Here is a 7,253-nt window from a genome sequence, read left to right on the forward strand (position 1 = left end):
ACCCGTGAGCCCGGCTGCCCACAACCCACACGCACGCCAGACAGACTTCGTCTCTGTGTCCGTCCAGTATGCAGTCACTTGGCGAAGAGAGAAAGAAAACTGTAGTGAAAGCTGGACCGTGGTTAACTTGTGGTGTGTGGTGCTGCCGGGAGAGCAGGGATTCTCAGTGAAAATGAGCTTTCTAGAGAATGCCGAGAGCCCATAGGGACGTTGGGGTATCTACCAGCTCAATTTATGAAACTCCGTTCTTCCTCCTTAAAATGTCAAGCAATTAAAATTCTTAGACATCATCACGAGACCCTCCGCCCAAGGGGGGAATCTCCCCAACATCTCCTCTGGTTGTCCATGCCCCGGAACGGGAGTCGGGGGGTCCTCATTACAGAGCCCATACCGACAGGGCTGCCCTGGGCCCTACGCGTTCCTCTGAACTAAGCTCCCACACGCAGAGTGAGGGGACCCTCCAAGGGGGTCACTCTGATGCTTCCATTTTGACGTGAGGTGGTCTCAATTGGACCTGAAAAACAATCCATGGCAGTTCAACTTTTTTTGGACCAACTAGTGTTTAAAACAGACCCCTTGGGCTTCCCTGGTGGCGCAGTGGTTGAGAGTCCGCCTGCCGATGCAGGGGACACGGGTTCGTGCCCCGGTCTGGGAAGATCCCACATGCCGCTGAGCGGCTGGGCCCGTGAGCCATGGCCGCTGAGCCTGGGCGTCCGGAGCCTGTGCTCCGCAATGGGAGAGGCCACAACAGTGAGAGGCCCGCAAAAAAAAAAAAAAAAAAAAAAAAACAGACCCCTTTTCCTCCTTCCTCCAAGTCTCATCTTGGACATGAGGCTCTGATGTGATATAATAGGGGCTTAGAGCTGGGGAGGGGTCAGGGATGGGATGAGACTCAGAGAAGAGTGTCTGGAAAGAGGGGTGCTTAGAAATGGGTGGCTGTTATAAGTTGGATTTTGTCCCCCCAAATAAGATTAAGTCCTAACCCCCAGGACCTGTGACTATGACCTTAATTGGAAATAGGTGTAATCAGGTTAAGCTGAGGTCTTGGCAGGTGTAATCAAGTTAAGATGAGGTCATAAGGGTTGGCCTAATCCAAAATGACTAGCCATAAAAAGAAAGGAAATTGAGTTATTTGTAGTGAGGTGGATAGACCTGGAGTCTGTCATACAGAGTGAAGGAAGTCAGAAAGAGAAAAATACCGTATGCTAACACATATATATGGAAGCTAAACAAAAAATGGTTCTGATGAACCTAGCTAGGGGTAGGACAGGAATAAAGACGCAGACGTAGAGAATGTACTGGAGGACACGGGGAGGGGGAAGGGTAAGCTGAGACAAAGTGAGAGAGTGTCATGGACATGGATACATGACCAAATGTAAAATAGACAGCTAGTGGGAAGCAGCCGCATGGCACAGGGAGATCAGCTCGGTGCTTTGTGACCACCTAGAGGGGTGGGATGAGGGGGTGGGAGGGAGGGAGGGAGACGCAAGAGGGAGGGGATACGGGGATATATGTATATATATAGCTGATTCACTTTGTTCTACAGCAGAAACTAACACAACATTGTAAAGCAATTATACTTTCTTTCAATAAAGATGTTGAAGAAAAACATGACTGGTGTCCTTAGGAAAAGAAGAAAACGCCGCATGAAGACGGAGGCACACGGGGAGAAGACCATATGAAGATGGAGGCGGAGGTGGGGTGATGCTTTATAAGCCAAGGAACGCCAGCAACTGCCAGCAAATTGCCAGAAGCTGCGAGTGACCTGGAACAGGCTCCCTCACAGCCTCAGAAGGAACCAGCCCTCCTGACACCTTGATTTTGAACTTTTAGCCTCCAGAACTGCAAGAGAAGGTTTGTGTTGTTTTAAGTCACCTGGTTGATGGTACTTTATTACAGCAACCCCAGCAAACTCATACCGTGGGCGGGAGAGATGCTGGCGTCTCCAAGGACCCCTCGGGCTAGGTTTCTCAAGCCTGAGCTGCAGCAGGATGACCTGGAGGGCTTGTTAAGACACTGAGCTCTCGGCCCCTCCCCCAGACTGGCCGGTTCAGCGGGTCAGCCATGTGGCCCAAGAACGTGCGCTTCTAACAAGCCTCCAGGCGGTGGTGATGCTTCTCTTCCGGGGACCACACTTCGAGAACCTCTGCTCTAGGGACCTGGGCGTGGCCTGGGCTTTGGGACCTTCTGGACCCAGTTAAGCTGAGATGTCCATTCCTGCTGATAGAAATTGTGCCAGCCCACTCGGCAAACTCCCGTGGCCTCAACCAGTTTTCATTTAAATGCTTTCTGTAGTTTTGAGTGGTTTACACAGATGCTGGTTCATGAAGCACCACCTCCACCACACACACACTGACCCCATGTGGTAGATGTTATGGGCCCTATTGTTACAGACAAGGAAAATGAAGCTCAGGCGTGGGTGTGAATCCTCAGCAGGACGCTTCTCCCTCCTGAGTCCCGGAGCTCAGGAGCCTGCACTCTGAGCCCGGCTTTGGATCATCCCTGGCTGGTTCAGTCCTCAGAATTCAGATTTCCCTCTTTGTAAGTCACACCCATCATCGCCTTGTCTGAATAGAGAGCCACGCCCTCCTCCTGCGGCAGTGCTGGAAGCCCTGTGCACCTGGGCTCGGCTTTGCCCGACCCATTGTTGCTGCTTCCGGCCAGAGCTCAGGATCTCGTCCTCTTTCCTGATCCTGTTTTGTTCCCAAATGCCCTCCGGCTGTGACTTCCTCTTTCCTGTTTCCAGGTGCTCAGCACAAACCAGCCCCAAGCAGCTTTGGATGTGAGGAGCCTGGCGTGCAGCAAGGACAGGTGATGAGAAATGCTTGGGAGGATGGCCAAGAAGGATTTGTAACGTCCGGAGCCAGGCAGGTCTGCAGCCCAGCTGACCTTGGCCGCTCCCCACGGAGGAAGCCCCGGGTTGTGAGGGCAGCAAACTGCAGGCTGGCCAGGCCCTCTCTTGCCACCTCCATGCCCTTTGATGAGGGCTGGGTTAGTGCAAACAGGGTGTGAGTGTGAACTTTCCACCCCAGCCAGGTGTGGACATGAGCTGTGGGCTCCTGTGAGAAGTACTCAGGGTGCAGAGATGGACCTTTCAGCTGAGGTTCTGCACCTTCAATCCACAGGCCCCAAGAGCAGACTTCCAAATTCTTCCAGCGTTTAAACACCATTCCTGCCCCAGCCGCAGGCAGGAAGCGCCCTCCACCATGAGCAGCACGTCCCCAGGATCGACGATCAGTGCTAGGACCTGTCTGGCCACAGGGGCCACAGCCCTGTGTCTGTGGGTCACTCTGGAGCTGAGTGTCCTCCCTTCCCCGAGCCCAGCGGAGCCAGAGACGGGGGCAGGATGGAAGAAAAGCACGCCCAGAGCCTCGACGTGAGCCACTGAGAGCTTCTCCTGGGACACAGCAGCGTGAGAGGAAGGATGCTTATCAGCTCAAACCAGTGAGGGCGGCCTGAGCCCCAACTCCCATCCCAGGAGTAACACGGACTGGGATGCAGGGGGCTGAGAGGAGGAGCCTCTGCCCCGGACGTCTCTCAGGAGCTGACAGTCTGGGTGCCCCGTGAGACAGTCCCCTCTCAAGAGAGCCACTGTGAGGCTCTGCGCACAAGAGTCAGGTGCCCCAAACTTGGAAATTGTGAGGTGGAAGCAGCTGATCATCTGGAGCGGAAGGAGATCACTGTAGGTCAGGGACCAGGGATGACCTCAGGGAGGACCCGTCGGGAGCTGGAGCTTTGGGGGAGGGGGCAAGGGGGTGCCGTGGAGGCCGTGAGCGTGTTGCTTTGGGCCCGTGCCGCGGAGACAGGCATCACACTGGCCCTGGTGCTCCCCGCACGTTGGCGGGGAGATGCGTGTTTTATTTTACGGAGCTCAAAATCGCCCAAGTGGAGATGCTCTGTGCCTCGTTTTAAACTCAAGAAAGCTCCGGAAAGGTTTGTTTTGACCGAATGGTAACAGCACTCCCATGGATGAGCACTTTCTGACACGAAACAAATGAAAAGCTCGTGTCCACTTTCCTGACTTTCTCCCCCAGCAATGTCCCCAGTCACACACGTCATACAGGAATGTGTACCCCCGCACCAGATTCAGACTCTTCCTACAAAAGTGCACAACACCCAGTCCCTCACCCCACTCCCCGACGCCAGAGGCGGCTGGACCAATAACTTGGAGGGAGTGCGTCCTCCCCATGTTTTCTGACTTTCTCAGGAAAAGCTTGGCATTTTTGTAAACGTTAGCGCCAAGCTTTTAGAAATTTTGTGGGGGTTTTTTTTGGGGGGGGGTATTTTTGCTCTTTACAACAACTTGCCACCCCAATTTGGAAACCTTGTCTAAATTGTGGATCTAGTACTCAGCCAATGATTCTTTTGGTCGTGACTGCATTTGCTGTGAAAATACTCTTTTCCTGGAAGAAACCGCACACCCTTCAGAGGCCAAGGACGCAGTGGCGTTTATTAGGATACGTCAGAGGTAGGTTCGGCGTAAAGCTAATGAGTGCAAGCTTCAGGGCTCCTCACTTACCATCCAAGACCTGGTACCTAATTTTGCATCTACTGTTTTGTATTCTTAAAGAACCCACACCCGCCCATGGTATAAGCCTTGGGCCCGCAACCCTGGACCCCCTACCCCCAGATGCAGTCTTGAAGCCCACGGCCTATTAGACCTCATCCTCCTCTAAGGGCAAGGAGCCTCCAGTCTGGTTGATATTTTGTGCTTCTGAGGAACTTTTTCCTGGAGGGGAGGAGGAGGAGGATGCCGCTTTGAGCTTCCAAGTGCTGAGGAGCCATTTCCTGTAGCGCGGAGATGCGAAGAAGTAAATGACGGGGTCGATGCTGCAGCGCAAGTTCAGGAGGCACACAGCGAGCTGGAGGTGCAGTTTGAAAGCCCTCTGCCCGGGGCAGCTTGGCCGGTGGGGCAGCTGTCTCACCATGAGCTGGGTGACGTCGAAGTGGTAGCGGACGGAGCGCGCAGCACGGCCGCCAGCAGCGGCAGGCCAAGGAGGCAGGCCTTGCGGTGCTGCCCCTTGATGCTTGCCGGGGGCTTGTACCAGGCCGTCCCGCACAGCTTCGTGGTGATCTTCACGCAGCAGGAGAGAGTGATGCCCACCGGCCCGCAGAAGCTCGGAGCGGAGAGCGCTAGGACCGCGCGGGAGCGCCGGCTGGACGCTGCCGTACCGCATGCAGGTCAGCCTGCCAGCCACGAGCTCGGTCACGGGGGGCAAAGAGCGGGCGCGCCGCCTGCAGAGACGCCGGGAGCCACACAGCCGCACGGACGAGCCTGGGCTGCCCGGGTTCGCGGAGCCGGGGACGCTGCTGGGCGCGGACCACAGCCACGTAACGGTCCACGCTCACGCACGCCGTCAGGTAGGTCCCTGATAGGTGCTCACGTAGAATATGAAGGCCGTCAGCCTGCAGAACCTTCACCGACAGGCCAGCTGAAGTCCAGCCCGTAGCAGGCGATCTTTCCGGGCAGGGCCGGGGTGAACGGGAGGTCGGACACTGCCAGGTGGACCAGGTAGACATTTGTTGAGTTGATCTTCTTGCCCTTTTGATAAGCGAGGCGAAGGGCAGGGATGTTTCCCAGCGTGCCGAAGACCAGGAGGGCTGTGTAGAACAACGAGAGCCCGAGGCTGGCCGGCCGGGGTGGGCGCTGAGGAAGGCAGGAGGTGGCGTGCTGGACGAGGCTGTTTGGGTCAGCTGCGCAGGAAGCCGTGTCACGGAGGTCCCTGGGGAGACAAAACTTTGAAATGTAATAGTGTATCTGTGGCGTTACGCCTCTATCGGGTAACAACTTAAAAATTTGCTGAAGCTACATGCCCGTGAAAAGCATGTATCTTTTTTTTCAAAATTTTATTGGTTTATAGTTGATTTACAATGTTGTGTTAGTTTCAGGTGTGCAGCAAGGTGATTCAGTTACATAGACATATACACGTAGTCATTCTTTTTTAGATTCTTTTCTCATATAGGTCATCACAGATTGAGTTCCCTGTGCTTTGCAGTAGGTCCCGTTGGTTTATCTTATATAGAGTAGTGTGTACGTGTTCATCCCAAGCTCCTGATTTATCCCTTCCCCCAGCGTTTCCCCTTTGGTAACCATCAGTTTGTTTTCAATATCTATAAGTCTGTTTCTGTTTCGTAAATGGATAAAGAAGACGTGGTACATATAAGCCTACCTCTTTTTAAGTAAATTTATGTGGAAGGGCGACATAACTGCTCCACTCACTGTTGCTATGTAACAAATTACCCCCAGAATTTAGCAACTTAAAGCACTTTACTATTGTCACAGTCAGGTTTTGAACAGGACACGGTGGGATTGGCTTTTCTCTGCTCTCCACTGTAGGGAGCCTCAGCTGGGAAGAATCAGAGGCTGAGGGTTACTCAGTGGCGGGGGCTGGGACCATCTGGAGGTGATTTTACTCAAATGACGCTGACTTTGGGGAGCCTCAACTGGACTGTCAGCTACAGCACCTGCACGAGGCTTCCTCGTGAGACGGGGGCTTCCTCACAACATGGTGGCCTGCAGGTACCTCAGTTTCTTACACAGTAGGTTGAGGCTCCAGAAGAAAGTGTCCCGGAAACTAGGTAGAATCTCCATCTATTAACCATGTCTTTTATTTTCTATATTCTAGTGCTCTGACACCTTGGGGCCTGGCTGACCCTGGAGGGGCTGCCCTTCCCTGGGTAAACTAGCCCCTTGAGTGTACTTTTCAAATGCAAACCAACCACTCCCACCACCTGCCCTGATCAACCCAGGGCCAGGTACCAGGGGCAGCCCCTCTGTCCCAGAGCCCCCTGACATAATTCAAACAATCCTAAGCCTGCTGACCCTGCCTTGCCTGTTCCCTTCCACGGAAACCACAGTAAAGGCTCTTGGCCACATTTCTGCTCCTCTGGCTCTGTCTCCTGACCAACCCCAGCTCTCCCCCTGTGGCCCCCCATGATGTGGCATGGCCCCTCTTCTTGGGGTCTGTAAGTAACAAGCTCTCTTTTTCAACAGCAATCATCCCCTGATCGGTTGGCCTTACTGACCCTCAGATTTTCTATTAAGACACTGTACTCAAAAACACTGCATCACCTTTTCTAAGCTGGCCTGGGAAGTGTGGTACCATCGCGTCCGCCTTCTGCTGTTACAAGTGAGTCACAAGCCCACCCAGAATCAAGAAGAGGAGACATAGCTCCCACGTCTCAAGAGGAGGAAGGTCAAAGAATTTGCAGCCATTTACAAATCACAACACACATGCAAAAATGTGCACAAA

At 53.8% G+C, this 7,253-nt stretch overlaps 1 pseudogene; it reads right to left on the minus strand.

Annotated features, from left to right (window-relative positions):
• Positions 1-4,655: 4,655 nt before the first annotated feature.
• On the minus strand, positions 4,656-6,205 carry LOC131743243 (G-protein coupled receptor 183-like; annotated as a pseudogene).
• Positions 6,206-7,253: the final 1,048 nt, after the last annotated feature.

Source organism: Kogia breviceps, chromosome 16, assembly GCF_026419965.1.
Source record: "Kogia breviceps isolate mKogBre1 chromosome 16, mKogBre1 haplotype 1, whole genome shotgun sequence".
Classification (NCBI taxonomy): Eukaryota; Metazoa; Chordata; class Mammalia; order Artiodactyla; family Physeteridae; genus Kogia; species Kogia breviceps.